This window comes from Archocentrus centrarchus, chromosome 6, assembly GCF_007364275.1.
Source record: "Archocentrus centrarchus isolate MPI-CPG fArcCen1 chromosome 6, fArcCen1, whole genome shotgun sequence".
In the NCBI taxonomy this organism is placed as follows: domain Eukaryota; kingdom Metazoa; phylum Chordata; class Actinopteri; order Cichliformes; family Cichlidae; genus Archocentrus; species Archocentrus centrarchus.
Genome location: NC_044351.1, coordinates 4,509,385 through 4,531,310, shown reverse-complemented (window position 1 = coordinate 4,531,310; position 21,926 = coordinate 4,509,385). Strand labels below are relative to the sequence as shown.

The window sequence follows — 21,926 nt, the reverse complement described above, 5'->3', positions numbered from 1 at the left end:
CACAGTTCTGTGACTGTTGTGGGTTTCTTGGCCATAACTTTGTCACCAAGGATTTTCCAGAGGTTTTCTATTGTGTTTAGATCAGGACTCTGGGCTGGCCATTTCATTGCTTCAATTTTTTCAGTTTAAAGGAACTGCTTTACCCGTTTTGCGGTGTGACAGGGAGCATTGTCCTGCATGAAAATTGCTGGCTGATTGAGTGATGAACGCAAGGATGCCATCCTGCCTTACCTGCTGCACATGACGTACTCATATTTCAGCAGGTGCGTATGGTGGAAATCGATGGCATCAAGCTCATTTAGACAAAAGCCATCCTCAATTACATTGCAGAGAAGTACAATCTGCATGTAAAGGACATCAAAGGCAGCCAAACCATAGCAGCGCCTCCACCATGTTTTGCACACAGCTGTAGACACTCACAATTGTATCTCTCCCCTGACCTACTCCATACATACTGAATCCAAATTTGATTCATCACTCCGTAAGACCTGTCACATTGATTAACAGTCCAGCTCTTCAGTAATCTGGTGTACCTCAGCCTTTTCTCTCTGTTTCCCTTCCTTAAGAATGCCTTCTCGACAGCCATCCTTCCACTGAGAGCATTTTTGAGGTAGCTTTGGAGCACAGTAGCTGGATCGAAGAAGGACCAGCCTAGCGAATTGAATGACTTCTGACCAGTGGCACTCACCTCACATCTAATGAAGATGTTGGAGCGGCTCTTCCTCAGCCTCCTCAGACCCCAGGTGCGACATGCCCAGGACCATCTGCAGTTTGCATACTGGGCAGATGTTGGTATGGAGGACGCCGTCCTCTACATCCAGGAAGGACACATTCAGGCTGGACAATTCATCAGGTGGACTGGCTCTGTGCTCGGCATGAAACTGGACTCTCTGGTGACAGTGGCAGAGAAGAGGACTTTGGACAAACTACTGGACATGCTGGTCACCTTCTGCACACTGTCATCAGAAACCAGAGGAGCATGTTCAATGGCAGGCTGCTCCTTCCCAAATGTAGGACCAACAGACTGAAAAACTCCTTTGTCCATCACGCCATCAAACTGTACAACTCCTCGCTGGGGCGGGGGCTAAACAGGAGGACACAGGGAGGGGAGCAGCAGCAGCCTCAGCCCGACCACAACACAACATAAAGAAATACTTGTCTGTTTTATTATTTCTTTATCCATATGTTTGTTTAGTGTCATTTCTGCTGTCTTTGTGTGCCCATGTTATCTGTAAAACTGCTACTGGAACTTTCATTTTCCCGACGGAATCTTCCTGAAGGGATTCATAAACTTTTATCTAATCTAATCTAACCATCAACAAACTGTAACAACATGACAAAGCTTTTTATTTTTAAAGCCAAACTCTTATTGTCACAATCTGTTTCTGTGCACATTGCTGCATAGGTTGGTTTACTGGCTAAATGTGCAGCAGCTTTACAGAGACTCTTTTCACAGGTAAGGAATTACTCAGTGGCTGACATTTGCTAAACTACAAAGTTAAAGCCTGATGTCATTATCTGTATATATGATGTGCTGAAGTTAAGTGTTTTAACCAAATTGATGAAGACACAATCCAAAGGGCTCAAAAAGGGTGCTGGAACAAAAATGAACCAAGCAAAAAATCAAGTCCACACACCAAATGGAGCTCCTCAATGAAAAAGTTTCATACAAAAACCTGAGATGATACAAACCCCATCAACAGGGTTAGAAAAAGGCTCTCAGATCTAAATCTTCATTCAGTCCACTAGGCGCTAATGTGTTTAAGCTATAAATCCAAAAGGCTTCTCTCTTCAAAAGAAGAGAATTAACATCACCACCACATTGGGCTTTATTGACTTCAATCCCGCAATAGTAAAGGCCAGAGGCATTATGGAAGCCATGTGGAAAGTGAATAGCAACACAACCTTTGTATCATGATTCTGAATATTTCAACCATGTTCACATATTCTGATTTTATGGTCTGGTGCTTTTGCGGCTTTAAATGGGCCTTAACTCTTGCCACTCCTATTTTATTTGATTATTCATTATTATCCACTGGCTTTACTTCATTAGAATTCCTTCATTTTCTCTTTGTAATATGTCTTATATCTCTTTGTAGATTTCCTAGATTTTTCTAATATTGATATTACAAGTTTTACAAGATTGTATTTCTATATGCACTCTTTTTACATTTCTGCCTTTTATACTTGCAGCTTACTCATTAGGGTTTCTCACTAGTCTATCTCAGCTATGGTATTATTCCTTTCATATATTGTATATCTTACATCATTGATTTATGCTTTGGCTTTTTACACATCTTTGGATATACTGATATCAATTTCTTATAAGATTTTACAATACCACTGCTCACACTCCTTACCTCATTCTTTATTATATTCATGTCTTTTATTGGATACGCTCTTTTCCTTGTTTGGGCATAGGCACCTCAACCACATCACTCTGTCCAGTAGTGGGCGGGTGGTATAGATAACGTCTTTCTTGTCACTTCTAAGTCTGATGCAGGCCACTCAAATGTCACTCATCTCACCTTTTTCTATTAAACTGCTTCATTCAGCAGCTACATTTGGTGTGCCGACTTCCTTTTGACAACTTAAGTGTTTTCACATCATCAAATGTCTGAAAGCAAACAAAATGCTGCTCAGCAGGTGCACGCCAAACTGCCTAGCTTGTAGTAAGTATAGTCTTGTAAACTTTATACTGATGCATTACATAACAGGATGTGCTCTTCATTATCACTGCGTTTGCTTAAGGGAAGCACTCAACAGTCTCAGTTACAGCTGATGGTCAACTTGGCACTTTTACACTAGCTTTATAATGGCAAGTGCTTCAAATGCAGCCAGCATAGCCCTGGAAATCAACAAAACTCTATTGGCCTAAATTGGCTTCCACTCCATCTCACTTTCATTTTTGATTACTTCTTTTTAAGTGCCTTCATGGTGTGGCAACCACCCTGCTTAACTCAGCTTTACAGCCCTATGCTTCTACCACAGCACTGAGCTCTAGAAACCAGCTGCTCTTGGATAGTCCTGGATCCAGGCTCAAAAGCACAGGCTAGGGCCCAATTCGCTGGTGGATCCTAATCTGTGGAACAAGCTACCTTTTCACATAAGAGCTGCTCAACCGCTCACTCATTTTAAAACACTCTTAAAAACTTTTTTTACTTCTATTATTCTTTTATTTGATCATTTTCTTTTTCCTCTTCTTTTTAATTGAGCTTTATGGCTTTCATTTGCACAGCTGCCCAGCATGGGATCCACTGTGTGTCTGTCTTTTTATGCACTAGCTAGCACGAGGAGAGGAGGCTGAGCTCAAACTGAGCTGCCTGCCAAGACACCAAAGCATTTTGCTCAACTCTAAACACAGATCACAATAAAAGGCTTCAGATCTGCCCCCCCCCCCCCCCCCCCCGCCCGTGTTGCTCTGTGTGGTGTGGTGTGTGTGTTTTGGGACTGACCATAGACTTAAGTGCTATAAGCACTTTTCATCTTACACTCAAAGCGCTTCATTCACCCATTTACATTCATACAAGCACTTTTTTAGATGCCTAAGTGCTTTTCACCTAACATTCACACACATTCACACTTCAATGAACACATCTCAAAGAAACTTCACTTCACTATCTTGCCCAACCATACTTACTCTACCTCATGACCTACAGCCACCCCAAATTTATTCTTATGCATAATCAATATTTTATAGACCCTGTCTACCACTTTGCTCAACTCATCTTCTTTCTGTGCTGTCTGATCTATGTTAAACTGCATGTATGGATGCTTTCTTCCTTTACCATCAAAGCCTTCACTTTAGCCCTCCAATTCACGCCACCACAAAGCTTTGCACATCTCACCCCATTTGGCCTATCTCTTTACAAATAACCAACTCACCAATCATCCATACTGATAAACAACTTTATGATCCATTCAACTTGCTCGCCATACACCACCTATATATCATAAAAGTCAGGAATGTGCCAGTTGGCCACAAAGGAACACTATATAACCTTTCTTAACCCTCTTTTCAAATGACTCAGCAACATTGGGCCTCCTCTCCCACCGTCTCACGTAGCATCTCTTTCACACGGTCTCTTTTGCAATAAACTCTCTATATGCATCAACACTGTCACTGAGATTTTTTTCTTCAACAACACACCCATCAAACATACAGCTACACATACATTTCATACACAAACATACATTTCAAATCTGATATTCAAAGAAACTTTCACCACTTGCTCTAATTTCTTACATTGTAAAATGCTAATTCACAAAGAGCAATAATATCAATACTCACGTGTATGCAGGTCATGCTCCTATTTTTGCATAGCAACGACTCATATGGAGCTTTACAAAAAATTGACAAAGCTATCAAATCTATTCAAGTGTGCTTAGCACCTCATGTCTACTGCTTCATCTAAAGAAAACTGCTTGTATTAATGTGCTCTCATTAATGCTGCACGTTTTAGACATCTTTTTTGGATTGTGCCTCTTTATGTGTCTTTTTTTTCCCATCTCTAACTTCATGCTTTTCTTAATGCTTCTCTTCTCTACATTTACATTTCTTGGTAATTGATGCTTTTTTTCTCTCTCGCCTGCCAGGGACTACAGATGACAAGTAGCCTTTTTGCCTAATTCTGCCTGTCGTTACTTTTAACACGTCAGAGAGAAGTTTTGCGTTTCCGGTCAGTGCGCCGTCAGTCATCAAGCGATCTGAGCCTAAACAGAGGAATATTAACATATAAGAGACAATCGTACTGGCGTATCCTCCATCACCGGGGCTTATCGGGTACAAGGGATTAAATACACAAACCCATGTAATTAATGTCTCATTTATAGCGCTATAATCAGGGGTCACAGCGGGCCGGACCGAATCCGTAAGTTATGCTCGCAGGACAAACAGCTTAGCTAGCGCTACTGAAGAGGAGCGAGCATGAAGGGAGTAACGTGTGGCAGGTAAATGCAACGTTTCTAAATGCTCAATAAATATCAGCAAACACACAAAGTGTGTGCAGTTTGTCACACAGTGTGTCTGCTAGCTAAAAGAAGAGCTGCTGCATTTCAGGGAGAGCAAAGAGAGAGAAGTTCACTCAGAGATGGAGAAAGAGGACAGGAGAGGAAGAAGAGAGGCTAGAATTAAAGGTAAGGACTGGAAAATAAACAGAAGTATGCTGACTTTGTGTTATTCAAAGATTGGATGAAAATACTGCAGTTTAGTACGTAATAAACAGGTTATCTTGTTGTACTGTATTTACAGTAAAGCTCTGTGTTGGTGCACAGAGGCTGTTGTTGATGGTCAGAGTTACAGGTTACATCAGTGCAGCAGAGATGAGTTTGAATCAAAGCTGCTTGATGCTGAGATTCATTCACTGAATCCAACATTTATGCAGCCTGTATGCTGTCAGTGTAGGGGATGGAGATCAGCTCAGATAGCTGTGAAATACTGGGTTACATCTTTGTGAGTTCACTTCATCCACACAGAGCAGTAAACCTCAGAGCAGCAGCAGCAGCAGGTCAGCTGATCACAGCCTGCACACCAACATCATTTACTGCGCTACAATAGAAAGCTGTGATTCTTCTCCCATGCAGAACCACTACAGCTGATCTTAGGGTTCCTCCACCTTCTGAATCCCACTGTAACCCCTGAGGATCCTCATGTTGGTTTTTAGGTGGAGGCACAGTCACCCTCTACTATGGAGGACACAGAGAACAGAGCTGTGTTTAAATTCACTTTCACAGTTTGTGATTCAAGCTGAGAATACATTCATTAGAATTAAAATTTAGATTGGAATAACGTTTGTGTTCTCATGTATTATTTTATATTATTATAATAATATATAATAAGGTTCAGTTAGCTTTACACAAAATAGCAGGTAGAAACGTCCTCCAAAGAGCTACTTTTATTTTCTTACTTTGAGTAAATTTCAGAGCCTGTACTTTTTTACTTTTACTTAAGTAAAGAAGTTGAACCAGTACTTCGACTTTTACCAAAGTATTTTTTAACACAAGTACTTGTACTTCTACTTAAGTACAGAATGTTAGTACTTTTGCCACCTCTGGCCAGTTACTGCTAAGACTAATAGTGTTTTCAGACACGTTTCATTTGAAAAAAGAAAGTGCATGTATATCTCAAGAAATACTCAATAAATACTAAATGACTGATTGTAAACTTGCATGTTCCATGCAAAAAAGAGGGCAGACTGCCACGTGCAGCGCCTCAGTGGATGCTAGAGCTTCATTGACTTGGCCACGTTTATTCCTACCTACAAACACACCCTCTCGGGTTAATTTGGAGGTTTGGTACCGGTCGACGGACATCCGCCTGTGGGGGCAGACTGCCGCTGCAACCGAGCGCGGGGCATCGGGAGGGGCACACATCGACTGGTGAGAGACACCAGATCAGCTGATTGAAACAATCCAAGCGATCAATGGGGGTGGCAGATGTCGAAGCCCAAACATCCACGGTGTGGGAGGGCACTCACAGATTTTTATAGGCTTGCACAATAAAACCGTTCACAATCAGGTCAGCAACACTTGAACTCATGACTATGGGGTATATAGCTTGCCTTTTTCTATTATATAAAGAGAAACGACATTGGTAAAATTGATGAAAGTAGCGTATAAACTGGACGCCTTTATCTTTTTACCCATGATGTTTAGCGGCAGTATGGAAAATGAGCATCCTGCCATTGGTTTAGAGTTGCCCAATCACCGCCTTGAGATGTTGTCTCCGCCTTGAGCCCGCCTTCCCTCCTCTGCCCAGCCCAGCTACTGTTGCCAAGTTAGTAGCTGTGTCCAAATTGAGGGGCTGCATCGTTGGAAGGAGCCGTCCTACATAGACCGGGTCCTTCGCAGCCCACGAAGTCCGCAAAGGCCCGAAGTGAGCGGCTGTAAAACTGGACGGTGTAGCTTTCATATGTGCGTGAGCTGCTACTCCCGCGCATACCTCAGCGTAGCTCCTGTGGCCTAGCAAGCATGACAGCGCGTGCGCGGTACAGAGTGGTGAAGATGGAGGCCGAAGTTTTGCTCCCTTTTTTTGTTTGTGTTTATTGAATCGTTGAGGAAGTCGAGCAATTGTACCGTGGTCGCAGGCGTGCGTTCTATCTCAGGCTGAGAGCTAATCATGTTCAGGTAAGGTAAGCTTGATTTGTCTGTAAGCTTTTACCCATGAAATGATGAGCTATTTACTTAAGGCTTAGTGAATGATCAGCAATGAAATGTACAGATTTATTTTCTGTTTCTAAAATAAGAAAAATAAAAATGTAAGATAAAGTATAACATTTCCAAATAATGATTGAATCTTGTAGCTGGTCTGTTTTGAAGATAAACGTATTTGACACTTGAGTGTTTTCAGTGCATTAGTATTAGTTGCTTTGATGACTTAAAATAAGGCCAAATCCTACCTTATAACTAAAGATGTGTTGTGTTGTTCTTGCTCGTTTCTTAACTAGAGCAGACCCTTGTAGTGCAGGATGAACGTGAGTGTCCCAGTCGTGGAGCGCTTGTTTAACCAGAAAGACACCAGAGCCGATTTTGGGCCGAGGAGGGAGTCTGTGGCAATGCTGCGGAATATATTGAAGCAAGATGGGCGACATGGATGGGGTGCCACAATTGAGATCTTGGTTTTGTTTTTTGGTTGGCAAGTGGCACATCCTACAGAGTGGTCTGAAGAGTGTTTGGGATGCCTCGTTCAACTGTCCGCTACATTGTCCATAGAATCACAGAGGAGGTGGTAGCCATTGGCCACCAGGTCATCTAGCTGCCAAAGAGCCTTGAGGACCTGCATGTAGTGTCCCATGGGTTTGCAGGGCTGGCACGCCACAGAGGCTTTCAGGAAGGCGTTGCGTGCAATGGACGGCTGCCACATCGGCATCAAGTGTCCAAGTGGCCCTGATGGTCAGTGCTACAGGAACGGGAAACTCTTCCCATCCATCGTCCTGCAAGCAGTTTGTGAGCACCAGGGCCGCTTCATTGACACACATGTGGGCTGGCCTGGGTCAGTGCATGACTCCAGGGTGCTCCGCCACAGCCCACTGTACAGGCAGTCAGTCTACCCTCGTCCAGGGCATTTTTTGCTTGCAGATGGAGGATAGCCATGTCTCCAACATCCACTCGCCCTCATCACTCCCTACAAGAGTGGCAGCCCAGCGCTTCAACAGCCACATTCCAGGGCACGCTGTATTATAGAAGGTGCTTCTGGAATGATGAAGACCAGGTTCCGGGCCATCTTTCTGCAAGCCCTGGAGGTGCACGACACCTTTGTAGCTCATGTAAGTAATGGCCCAACAGCGCATTATAATATATATGTTTTAAAAAATTTGTTAAAAAAAAAAAAAAACAGGCACATTCTCTTTTTTTTTTTTCAGGTCGTAACAGCATGTGCCATCCTCCACAATATCTGTCTCAGTGCTGCTTATGTCATGGCACTGGAGGATGAAGCAGAGGAAGCTGTGGAAGAGGATGAGGGGGAGACCGGGTTAGAGGCAGTCAGCGGTGCTCTCTGGCGGGAGCAATTTCTACCAAGGTGTCTGCCCTTGACGAGGTAGCACCAGGCCATGACTACTGTATACAGGCAAGTAAACAAAGAAATCTAGGATTGCTGTTGAAACTATTTTGTTATATTAGATTCTCTGACATATTACTAGCATTATACATTAGTATTTTGTATGCATCATCTTGTGCTTTTGCATTTTCCAGATTATATCTTAGTGAGGTGGCATCCGTAATTGAGCCAGCCCTGTAAAGTCAGTTCATGGACGATGGACTGGACAGTGGAAAGAAGCATCACAAACCTCTGCAGACCACCCTGTGTGATGTTCCACTGACCATTGAGAAAAAGACAAGCCACAGTTCAATTCAATTCAATTTTATTTATATAGCGCCAAATCACAACAAACTGTCGCCTCAAGGCGCTTGTATTGTGGGTAAAGACCCTACAATAATACAGAGAAAACCCAACAGTCAAACGACCCCCTATGAGCAAGCACTTGGCAACAGTGGAAAGGAAAAACTCCCTTTTAACAGGAAGAAACCTCCAGCAGAACCAGGCTAAGGGAGGGGCAGTCATCTGCCGCGACCGGTTGGGCTGAGGGGAGAGAAAAGACATGCTGTGGAAGAGAGCCAGAGATTAATATCAATTAATGATTAAATGCAGAGTGGAGTATAAACAAAGTAAATAAGGTGAATGAGAAACAGTGCATTATGTGAACCCCCCAGCAGACTAGGCCTATAGCAGCATAACTAAGGGATGGTTCAGGGTCACCTGATCCAGCCCTAACTATAAGCTTTATCATAAAGGAAAGTTTTAAGCCTAATCTTAAAAATAGAGAGGGTGTCTGTCTCCCGAATCCAAGCTGGAAGCTGGTTCCACAGAAGAGGCGCCTGAAAGCTGAAGGCTCTGCCTCCCATTCTACTCTTAAGTATCCGAGGAACCACAAGTAAGCCAGCAGTCTGAGAGCGAAGTGCTCTGTTGGGGTGATATGGTACTATGAGGTCTTTGAGATAAGATGGTGCCTGATTATTCAAGACCTTGTATGTGAGGAGAAGAATTTTAAATTCTATTCTAGATTTAACAGGGAGCCAATGAAGAGAAGCCAATATGGGAGAAATATGCTCTCTCTTTCTAGTCCCTGTCAGTACTCTAGCTGCAGCATTTTGGATCAGCTGAAGGCTTTTCAGAAAGCTTTTAGGACAGCCTGATAATAATGAATTACAATAATCCAGCCTAGAAGTAATAAATGCATGAATGAGCTTTTCAGCATCACTCTGAGAAAGGATGTTTCTAATTTTAGAAATATTGCGCAAATGCCAAAAGCGGTCCTACATATTTGTTTAATATGTGCATTGAAGGACATATCCTGGTCAAAAATGACTCCAAGATTTCTCACAGTGTTACTGGAGGCCAAAGTAATGCCATCCAGAGTAAGTATCTGGTTAGACACCATGTTTCTAAGATTTGTGGGGCCGAGAACAAGAATTTCAGTTTTATCTGAATTTAGAAGCAGGAAATTAGAGGTCATCCAGGCCTTTATGTCTTTAAGACATTCCTGCAGTTTAATTAATTGATGTGTGTCATCTGGCTTCATTGATAGGTAAAGCTGAGTATCATCTGCATAACAATGAAAATTGATGCAGTGCTTTCTAATAATACTGCCTAAGGGAAGCATGTATAATGTAAATAGAATTGGTCCTAGCACAGAACCCTGTGGAACTCCATAATTAACCTTAGTGTGTGAAGAAGACTCCCCATTTACATGAACAAATTGGAGTCTATGAGATAAATATGATTCAAACCACTGCAGTGCAGTACCTTTAATACCTATAGCAAGCTCTAATCTCTGTAATAAAATGTTATGGTCAACAGTATCAAAAGCTGCACTGAGGTCCAACAGGACAAGAACAGAGATGAGTCCACTGTCAGAGGCTGTAAGAAGATCATTTGTAACCTTCACTAATGCTGTTTCTGTACTGTGATGAATTCTGAAACCTGACTGAAACTCTTCAAATAAACCGTTCCTCTGCAGATGATCAGTTAGCTGTTTTACAACTACTCTTTCAAGAATCTTTGAGAGAAAAGGAAGGTTGGAGATTGGCCTATAATTAGCTAAGACAGCTGGGTCAAGTGATGGCTTTTTAAGCAGAGGTTTAATTACAGCCACCTTGAAGGTCTGTGGTACATAGCCAACTAATAAAGACTGATTGATCATTTTTAAGATTGAAGCATCAATAATTGGAAAGACTTCTTTGAACAGTCTACTAGGAATGGGATCTAATAAACATGTTGCTGGGTTGGAGGAAGTAACTATTGAAGTTAACTCTGAAAGATCAACTGGAGCAAAAGAGTCTAAACAAATACCAGCAGTGCTGAAAGCAGCCGAACATGAAGAATAATCTTTGAGATGGTTATGAATAATTTTTTCTCGAATGTCTAAAATTTTATTTGTAAAGAAATCCATGAAGTCACTACTAGTTAACGTGAAAGGAATACTCGGCTCTACAGAGCTCTGACTCTTTGTCAGCCTGGCTACAGTGCTGAAACAAACCTGGGGTTGTTCTTATTTTCTTCAATTAATGATGAATAGTAAGATGTCCTAGCTTTACGGAGGGCTTTTTTATAGAGCAACAAACTCTTTTTCCAGGCTAAATGAGCATCTTCTAATTTAGTGAGACGCCATTCCCTCTCCAGCTTTCGGGTTATCTGCTTTAAGCTGTGCGTTTGTGAATTATACCACGGAGTCAGGCACTTCTGATTTGAAGCTTTCCTTTTCAGAGGAGCCACAGTATGCAAAGTTATACGCAGTGAGGATGTAAAACTATTGACGAGATAATCAACCTCACTGGGAGCAGAGTTTAGGTAGCTGCTCTGCACTGTGTTGGCACATGGCACTGAAGAGCATAACAATGAAGGAATTAGATCCTTAAACTTAGTTACAGCACTTAAAATAATGTGTTTTCTATATGCCCTCCTCAGACGGGAGGAAAATTAGTTTAAAAGATGCCTTCCCCTAGGAGGGATCACTCTTCTGTGAAAGGAAGGTATGTAAAAATGCCTGCTGGATGTAAACATTGACAGCAGTGTGACAGGAACTTCCTGACTGGGATTGTGTATATATATGGTTTCAGCTCTTGGCAGCCCAGCGGCTGGGTCCCAAACTCCAACACTGGGGGCTGAAAATGCAAGGGCTTCCCATTCTCCTGCATATATGGAGAGGAGCTGTCCTTGAGTGGAAGACCCTCTTTTCTTCGCTCCTTCTCCACCTGAAGCGGGACTAATGGCTCTGCGTCCTCTGGTTGCCAGACTTCGACCACGCTGGGTGACATCTGACTCAGAGCTTGGAGCTGAGCCCCTCCGTGTTGGACGCAAGGTAGAAGAAATTGTAGTATTCCTAGTAGTATATTGATCCACGTTTTCCTGTGACAGTGGCTGCCTTGGTGGAAGTCTTGTAGCCCCGCCATGCTGCCCTCTCTGCTAGCAGCCTGCCTTGTGTCACAGGCCTCGGTTGTTACACCCCATCTCTTATCTTGCCTCAGCTGATTTAGCCCCACTGCCAGAGACTTCCTGTTGAGACAAGCATCAGGTCTGTTGTGCTTTTAAATATAAAGAACTCCAGGAAAAGGTCACTCAGGCTAATCCTGCAGTCTCCACCATAAATAACTGTACATGGTTTTTATTTTGTCCTTCATGATGTATTATAATCTTGCTTTGCTAAAATGTTCTTGTTTTAATATGTTTGTATTTTATTCTTGTTCATTAAGACTGTAAATAAGAGACTGAAAAATACCATTCCTTTATTTCATTAGTAAAACATGAATAAAACTCATAACATTAACATAATAATTAAAGCAACGAGGACACGCACAATCCAATAATCTGAAAATTGGGTGCTGGGCCAAAAGTAAGCAAGAAAGAAAAGGAAGTGTGCACACCAGGATGATAAATTCACACTTTTGTGGTGTGCGGACTTCCTTTTCTTTTGTGCTTTGCACCACTGCATCTGACGCCTTGCATTGCTCTTGGCTTGAATGCAGCTTATCAGCCATGGAAACCCATTCCATGAAGCTCTCTATGCACTGTTGATCTAACCTGAAGGCCACATGAAGTTTGGAGGTGTGTAGCAATTGGCTCTGCAGAAATTTGGCGACCTCTGTGCACTATGCACCTCAGCATCCGCTGACCCCCACTGTCATTTTACATGACCTACTACTTTGTGGCTGAGTTGTTGTCATTCCCAATCACTTCCACGTTGTTGTAATCGCACTAACAGTTGACTGTGGAATATTTAGTTGCGAGTAAATTTCACGACTGGACTTGTTGGACAGGTGACATCCTATCATGGTGCTATACTGGAATTCACTGAGCTCCTGAGAGCGAGCCATCAAAATGTTTTTTTGAAGCAGTCTTCATGCCTAGGTGCTTTGAGTTTATATAGTTAAGATTCAGTGGCGGATGCTGGTCTTTCAAGGAGGGGAAGCTCAATTTCAGCCTACATTATAAAATGTGTCGGTTTATTTATACAGCAGCACCCGCTGGACAGAAACTGCGATAGAAGTCAGAAAGAGTGATCGAAGTCAGTCTCCAAACACAAGCAGCTACAAAAAAACCCACCAGAAATAGAAGCTCGATTTGTCTCTAGTCGTTTTTAACAAAGAAAATGCCACTAAGAGGATGAAGAAAGTCTCCGGTTCAACTCAGAACAGAATGTAAAATTTAAAAATGCTCCCACGGATGTTTACACCAAAAGATCTCTGATTCGCTCATTTCGCTGTCAATCAAAAAGGGATTCAGCCTCAGACAGATCATCCAATCATCATGCAGAAGCTGAGCGTCCGGGCCAGCCGAGGCCAGCCCACTGCCCCATAGATGCCCCAGAGACGCTGAGCGTCCGATGGGCGGGACAAAGCCCAGCATTTATCCAATGACTCGTCTAGTTTCGCTGCACTCTTTGCTTCGCTACTGAACTCTGTAGACGCTCAGCGTCCACACTGTTTAAAGCACTGGGAAGCTGCAGGAATGAGTGAGAGGAAAGCCGCGTCGTTACCAGTGATAAGAAGCTGATTCTGAACAAAAGTTGAGCGCGTTGTAGCGCACATTTAGTCAATGACATGTACACACAACAGTATATGTTTGATCACTTATTTTTTGACATTTTAGGGGAAGCTGAGCTTCCCTTGCAGTGTTAGAGCAATCGCCTCTGTTAAGATTTAAGATAGTGTTTATTTGTCACATGCACAGTTATACACAGTACAATGCACAGTGAAATGTATTTTGTACCTGCAACCATATATACACACACATATAAATAAGAAGAATAAAAATAAAAATAAGTAATTCACACTATACACTATACTCTATATACTATACACTATACATACTTTTATATGGAATTATAGATTATAATATTTACATTGTGCAATAATAGTCCAGTTAGGGCTCAGAGTTGAGCAGATGGATGGCTTGTGGGTAAAAACTCTTTTTCAACCTTTCAGTCTTAGTCCTCAGGCAGCGCTAACGCCGGCCTGATGGGAGCAGGGAGAAGAGAGAGTGTCCGGGGTGGCTGGGCTGTTTTAGGATCTTCATGGCCCTCAGCCTGCACTGCTTGGTGTAAATGTCCTGCAGGTTGGGGAGGGTGGTTCTGATGGTCCGTTCGGCTGAACGAACCACCCTTTTTAGAGCCATGAAGTCCTGCTTAGTGCAGTTTCCCATCCAGGTGGTGATACTCCCACACATGATGCTCTCGATGGTGCAGGTATAAAAGTTCCTGAGCACCTTGAGTGGGAGCTTGAAGTCTCTCAGCCGCCTGAGGAGGTAGAGACGCTGTCTGGCCTTCTTCACAGTGATGTTAATGTGATGAGTCCAGGACAGGTCCCGTGAGATGGTCACTCCCAGGTATTTGAAAGTGTCCACTCTTTCCACCTCAGCACCACTGATGACAAGTGGATGGTAGTCCCTCTGCTGCTTCCTGCTGAAGTTGTGGCCATGGAAGTGATTGGAAAACTTGAATTCAATGATTTGTATGAGTGACTGAATACTTCTGGCAATATGGTGTATGTCGTGAACACAAGTCTGATTTTGTGTCATTTTATGAATACCGAACAAGGAAAAGTACACAAAGATTTGTTTTTCTTTAACAGGTAACACCATTACAGAGATTGGTGCAGCTTACATCCATGGCCCATCTAAGGAGAACCCAGTGTTTAGTCTGGCTCGTGACTATGGCCTCCTGCCTCCAGAAGCCCTCACCCCAGAGAACCAGGCTTTAGACGTTGATGAAGATCCTCCGTGGGTTCCCAACTGGTTCAGCAGTTCAGGTGAGAAAGAAATACAGCAGGTGTACTTTAACAGTACACAGTCTGTCAGCTGCATAAGAGAATAAAAATGTGATTGTTATTAGAATTTTCAGTTCTGTCCTAAAGGTAAGCAGCTGAGTGCCGAAAGCATGGAACCAGCTATGGATATGTTTCAGGAGATTTTGAATGGTACTTGGCAGTTTCGTAATCGCAAAGATACATCCTGGACCAGTGTAGGACATTTCATCCGAACAAAGGTACATTATTCTGATTGTATGTCCATGTTGATGCTATAAAGCCTGAATTTAAAAAAAAAAAACAGAAGAAAAAATAAGCTATGTTGCATGTCTGTGTGTTGAAATTTGTCATTTTTTTTGCAGGCAGAGAGGCAAACAGCAGGAAGGTGGAAAAATAAAACTGAAACTACCAGGAAGCTGTTACTTTCTGCCTTAAGTACCATGCTGAAAGTGGAGTGCTGTGGAAGTGCAACTCATAGCATGGATGACCTGGACCTGGCAGGGTTTTCCATGTACAAGGGCCTACGTGGAGTGGACTGCACATTCCCGAGGTTTGTGCATCATCATATAAATAAAGGGTTTTAAGATAAATGCCACATGGACTATAGCATTGTGTGCACTCTACCCTATTGCTCATTCATTTACTGCGACGCTCCTCTGTAGCACTTTAAGTTTATGCCCTCACCACCAGCTGCTATTAAAGAGTAAAGTTGTAATGAGTTATCAAAGTGGCAATAATTTAAATCCTTAGCTAGTTCCTTAAGTGTTTCTTTTCTTTATTTTTTAGTTGCACTATTTCTGAGAACCTGCTGTTTTTATTATATTAAACATGAAGCTCTTTTGTGTGATAAGCATTAGACATCAGCTATTTGAGTTCTTTTTTTTTGTCTGTTTTTTACAAAGCTCTGTAAATAAGTACTATAGAAATATAAAATGCCCTCAACTACTTCTTTTTTCCCCCAGTTAACCTTTTTATTTATTGATTGATTGAATATTATGTAGGATTCTATTTAAAGTACACACACAGAAACCATGGACGTGGGGTGAGCTGATATATAACAAAGTAAGGATAAGGTAAACTGACCTTTCTGCACTCTGCTATGTTAAAAATCAAGGGTTTTGGTTTGTAATCCAGTTAATTTGGAGAATCATTAACTGCTGACTAAGTCTTGAATGACTGTGAAACAGCCGTGAAAACACCATGAAACTGCATCAGTGCACCGTGAGGCAGTCAGCTTGTGGCACCGCCACCCATGATTGCGGTTGTATGTACTGAACTAGACTGAGAGATACATATTTATACTGTTCCAATAGTCATTTAGTCAAAGTCCAAATTAAATATTGTAATGATTTAAAATATTTCACTTTGTGTATTGAATATAGAAGAAATAATATACATTTATATGCAAAAGTTCACTCTTGAATAAATTACAATAATGTAAAGAAATTCACCATACTCTATTTTTGAGTGCACTAATGTAATGAACCTCAATAGTTTACTAAATAGTTTAATAAATAGATTGCACATGGCTGCACTGTGTAATCACTTCTATACAACTTTAAAGAGCTATGATTATCACATCTAGTCTACTATATCTAAGTAGTACTTGTAGTTAGCAGTATCTAGTTCATTATATGACTATGCATATTATGCATCCAGGTAATTTTACTTACATTGTCTTGCAGGGGGTTTGAGGGCCTAATGGACAAGTTGATGTGAGAGCTCCCCTCTGATTTGGTGACCTACAATTGCCCTGTGCGCTGTGTCCACTGGAACAACACAGAGCACGGCTCAAGTGCTGTGACGGTCGAGTGTGAGAATGGGGAGAAGATTCCTGCTGATCATGTTATTCTCACAGTGCCTTTAGGTAAACTTCTGTTCATATATTATATAATGTTTTTCATCTCTGTGCGTGAAATAGAGTATTTGTAAATTACGACTTCTGTCAGAGTTTAGTCTTTGGGGTTTTTTTTCTGTAGCCTTAATTTAACAACGAAGTGTCGTCTGCTGCAATTTTACATTTTCTTTTTGTCAGGATATCTGAAGAAGCAGCACTCAACTCTGTTCAGCCCTCCTCTCCCAGCCCACAAGCTGAAGTCCATTGAGACAGTAGGATTTGGAACGTGCGACAAAATATTTGTAGAGTTTGAATCGCCGTGGTGGGATGGTGACTGTGAGGTGATCTACCTTGCGTGGAGGATGAGGTTTGTAATGCAGTCTCTGGAATAGTTTTCTAAGCATATACAAAATGTGTGTTTTTTACAGCATCACAAGAATATTTGACACAATTTTAAAGATATGAAATTGTTTCTTTGTTTTTGTTTTTTCTGCTTTGTTTTTTTCAATTTATATGATGCCAAATAATACCATAAATTATCTGACTGTGGAGCCAGGGATCGGTGACTATATAAACCCTTTGTGTCTTCAGGAGAGTTTGTCAGACCATGTGTCAGATGTGAGCAAATCCTGGATAAGGAAGTTGGTGTCATTCACTGTGCTTAAACCTAATGAATCGTAAGTGACATGTTAATCTGAGGCACAATGGCAATTCTTTCCTGTATGTTTCCTTTGGAATTCAAACCAGCAATGTGGCTTCTTCTTGTTAACTCTCAGGGGTAGCCACGTTCTCTGCAGCTGGATTTGTGGACATGAGGCAGAGTATATGGAGACACTTCCTGAGGAGGAAGTCAGACATTCGATCACAGAGCTCGTCCGCACATTTACAGGTGAGTCTTATATCTGTGGTCTCAGCCTTGGAGCTCTTTCCTCCTCAGAATGGATGAAAACTGATGGTTTATTACTTTTATAATATTGCATTAAAGATGCAATAAATATGAAAAGATAAAATATCATTTAAATGTTTAATCTAAGAAACTTCTGTATGCAGTATCAGAAAAGTTCAGTTCTTCCTTTAGAAAACTATAAAACATCTGATTGCTACAGGAATAGAACTAATTTAAATAAAGACTGTATGCATATGTAAAACTGGGCACATTTAATACAGTAGCATTAAAAACAATTCAATATTCTGGTTGAAACTACTAATATAATATTGGCACAAATAGCATTTAGATGTCAAAAACCAATCACGCTCCAACTTATCTGTAACATGTTAGAGTTGACAAAATAGTTCAGTTTAGATTTATGAAACCAGGTTAGACTTGAATCTATAATTAGGAAGTGAAACCTTCTGGTGCAAAGATGTACATGTTAGACTCAGTATTGAATGGGCGCCATTAGAGCAAAAGCTCCCTGGTTGGAGCCCTGGAGAAGACACAAATGACTTGGGCATTGTGTCAAGAAGGGCGCCCGTAATAAAAATCTGCCAAATTAAATATACAGAGCTGCCTGCTGTGGCAACCCCTTTGTTTTAAAAAATGAATAAAGAAGGGAGAGGTTCTTGTGCATAAGAAATTTTCTTCTTAGGTAACTGATCCATAACTACTTTTTGTTGTTGTTGTTGTTGTTGATTGTAGACTCTTATGGGAGTGGATGTTATGCTGTATTGAGTGAACTGTCTTTCTGCTGCGTAATAAACCAGAATGTTTGAGGGCAGATTCAGATTTAGCCTTTTCACCATTTGTTGTACAAGGTGCTGCCTGATGAAATGAGGCCACAAATAGTTACTGATATACAGGATTCAAGGTCGAAAAAGTGTAACTGTCATAAACAGAGAGAAGGTTTGATTACATAATAAAGTTCATAGCTGTTTTTATTACCATTGTGTGTGCATTATTTCTCTGTGTAGATTAGATTTCTGTAGATTTTTATGTTTTCTGAAGTGGTTGAGCCTCGGTTGCTTCATAATTGTGTGTGTTTAGGTGACTCTACTATCACACCAAAGAGAATCCTGTGCACCCGCTGGTTTACTGATCCTTGGACATACGGTTCCTACTCTCACCCAGCCATAGGCTGTACAGCCAAGGACCTGAAGAACATGATGGAACCTCTGCCCTCAAAGGGAACTTTGCCACAGGTACTTATACAGTACATGCATTATACAGTAAAAATCTTGAGCCTTATATTTATTTGTACTTGTGCTATTTTGTGCTGCTTTGCTTTCCTTAGTTAGCATACTGTGCAAAAGTCTTGAGCCACCCCTCATTTCTTCATATTTTGCTTCCAAAGAGCCACATACAGCCAGGTATTAGCTCATAACTTGGCATATCTAAAATGTTTGAAGACAGCTGGACAAATGGAGGACAAAAAAGTGACAGACCTAAAAAAACAGGAAAAAATCCAGCAAAGAACCTAATCCAAATATTGACTTTCAAGTTCAAATTATTCACACTCTGTTTTTGCCTTATATACTGTGTTTCCATGATTGTGTGCACATGTTTCAATAAATTACTGCACCTATTTCCCATTTCCCTAGCCAAATAGAACTTGTACTTTTGTTTGCAAAATTTATGCATACAGTACACAAGTGAAGTGAGAACAAAAGACAAGAGAAGTGAATCATATTGCCCAGGGAATTACTGACTGACAAAGAAGTGACAAAATATAACCTTGAAAAATACTTGTCTGTTTTCCGACTTGTGTGTTTCAGCCCTTGCACGTTTTGTTTGCTGGAGAGGCAACTCATCCTTGCTTTTACTCCACTGTCCATGGAGCACTTCTCACTGGGTGGCGAGAAGCTGATCGACTCATCACTCACTACTGGGATTCTGATAGTTCATGAAGTCCCTCTACCTTACCTTACCTTATCTTATCTTTTTGTCTGGCACTAAAAATCACAATGTTGAATATGGGAACAAAGAGGGTTTGTGGCTGTAATGGAAAATTTGTTTCTGAACTCGAATAACCTCTGTGTACTTATTCTCTGTAATTGTAATTTTCTAGCACAAAGACCGAGTGTGTGAAGATGGGAAATGGTGTGGGGTTTCTTTTGTTTTTTTTTTAAAGAAGTATATGCATGGAACTGAACTCCAACAAGTCCATCTAATAATTATCAAGGAGTAATAACACTGAACAATTTTAGAACAGTATGAACAAATAAGACATAATTACACACAAGCAGCTATGGCAATACAAATATAAAAACCAAACCAGGTAGATCACAGGTAACTTAATAGCTACAGGTAAGCAGTAGTCGCGCAGGTGCTTGGATTAAATTTGCTAAGCAAAGCAGGCACAGCAGAGGACCCAGCAGGAATTGAATGCAGAGTGAGACAGTGTGGGTTAATGAGACAATATTGAGCGTGAATCGAGTGACTGGGACTAGCTAGAAAGGCTGGGTTTGGTGTTTCCAGGACCGAAGAGATAAGAAATGCAGCCATGGATGAAGTAAGCTGGACTTAAAAAATACACACCAAATGTGCAAATCTTTACTGTCCATAGTGGAAGTTAGTGGAAAGATCCATATAGGTATAAATGCACTGTCTGGGCATTGCCTCAGTTTGAGGATGCATAATAAGCACAAAGTCTAGTTCAAATGAACTATGTTAAACACCATAGTGAGGACACCGTCTATGTAGATGCCTGTGTGTTTTGGCCTTCTCATAGAGTGAGTAAAAGGACCACAAATATGCTGTATGATTCAGATGCAGAGGAGCTTATTTCCAAATAAAGATAGGACACCAAATCCCTGAACCATTTCATTAAACTCAAAAATGATTTGCATTGTCTAACAGGAACCCTTCTAAGTATTTACAAACATGTCTGTTTTAGAGTGATTTTGTTGTTTCAGATCAAGCAAAGATGATTGATTAGATTTCCTATAATTAAACTAAGTCAATGAAAGTAGAAGTACTTCCTGATTTGTCACAAATGGACCAAAGGGCTCTATCTAGCTCTTAGTGTATCTATGCTTGTGATTTTTAATGAATAAATAAAATCAAATGTTAGCAAACTGCAATGTTGTTACTGTGTTTATTTATGCAAGTAAATTAATACAATACCAGCTAATTACCTTAATGTGGGTCCTGTTCAAACAGACTATCTCTACACACAATCTATGTGCTCTAATCCTCTAGTTTAATGCTGAGACATTCACTGACTGTCCCAAAAAAACTGTGATAAGACTCTGTACCTCATCAAGTAATAAGTTATAAGATATAAATACAAATTTTAATTAGCTATACCTACAGTAAAGATACAGTTTTAAATATTGACTGAAAAGGGGAGTCTGTGTGTTTTGTAAATGCAAATAATTTTCCTCAAAGTGAGGAAATAAATTCAATACTCAATGAAATGTACTGCATTTCATTCAAGAGAGCCAATAAAGACAGGGAGAAATTAGCTTAAGCTACCAATAGAGTCATTTTAATATCTGGCGATCGTTTGGTCAGTTTTGCTCCTTTGAGGGCTTGCCACAGCAGATCATCTGCTGTCATCTCACCCTATGCCTTGCATCCTCTTCTGTCACACCAACCCTCTGCATGTCCTCCTTCACTAACAGTCTTCTCTGAGGTCTGTCTCTTTTCCTCCTGCCTGGCAGCTCCATATTCAACACCCTTTGTCCAATATATCCACTATCCCTCCACTGTACATGTCCAAACCATCTCAGCCTCACCTCGTTAACTTTGTGTACAAACCGCTCAGCTTGAGCTGTCCTTCAAGTGTACTCCCCACAAAGAACTTAGCATTTTGAACTCTGCCATCCAGCTCCACCTCCTGTCTTTCTGTTAGTGCCACTGCTTCCAAACCATACATCATAGCAGGTCCTTTCTAGGTAAACCCTATCTTTCACTCTTGCTGCATTCCTCCACCCACTCCACCCTGCCTGCACTCCTTTTCACCTCTCTTGTGCACTGATCACGGGTTAGAAAGCCTTAAAAAAGAAACCTACAACATTGTTTGCCTTTCATAAGGCAAAATTTCAACTTACTAACTCAAACTTCTCAGAAAATAATTTGAAAATTTGAGTTTTTAAGCTGAAACTTTGAGATAATGATCCGAAATTCTCAAAAATGGCAAAAAAATGTTATTTTTGTTGTTGTCCTATATATTTGTTTAATATGTGCATTGAAGGACATATCCTGGTCAAAAATGACTCCAAGATTTCTCACGGTGTTACTGGAGGCCAAAGTAATGCCATCCAGAGTAAGTATCTGGTTTGACACCATGTTTCTAAGATTTGTGGGGCCAAGAACAAGAATTTCAGTTTTATCTGAATTTAGAAGCAG

The 21,926-nt window shown here is 41.1% G+C and overlaps 1 pseudogene; it reads left to right on the top strand.

The window, feature by feature from the left end:
- The first annotated feature begins 704 nt into the window (after positions 1–704).
- On the top strand, positions 705–19,895 carry LOC115781350 (peroxisomal N(1)-acetyl-spermine/spermidine oxidase-like; annotated as a pseudogene).
- The last annotated feature ends 2,031 nt before the right edge of the window (positions 19,896–21,926 follow it).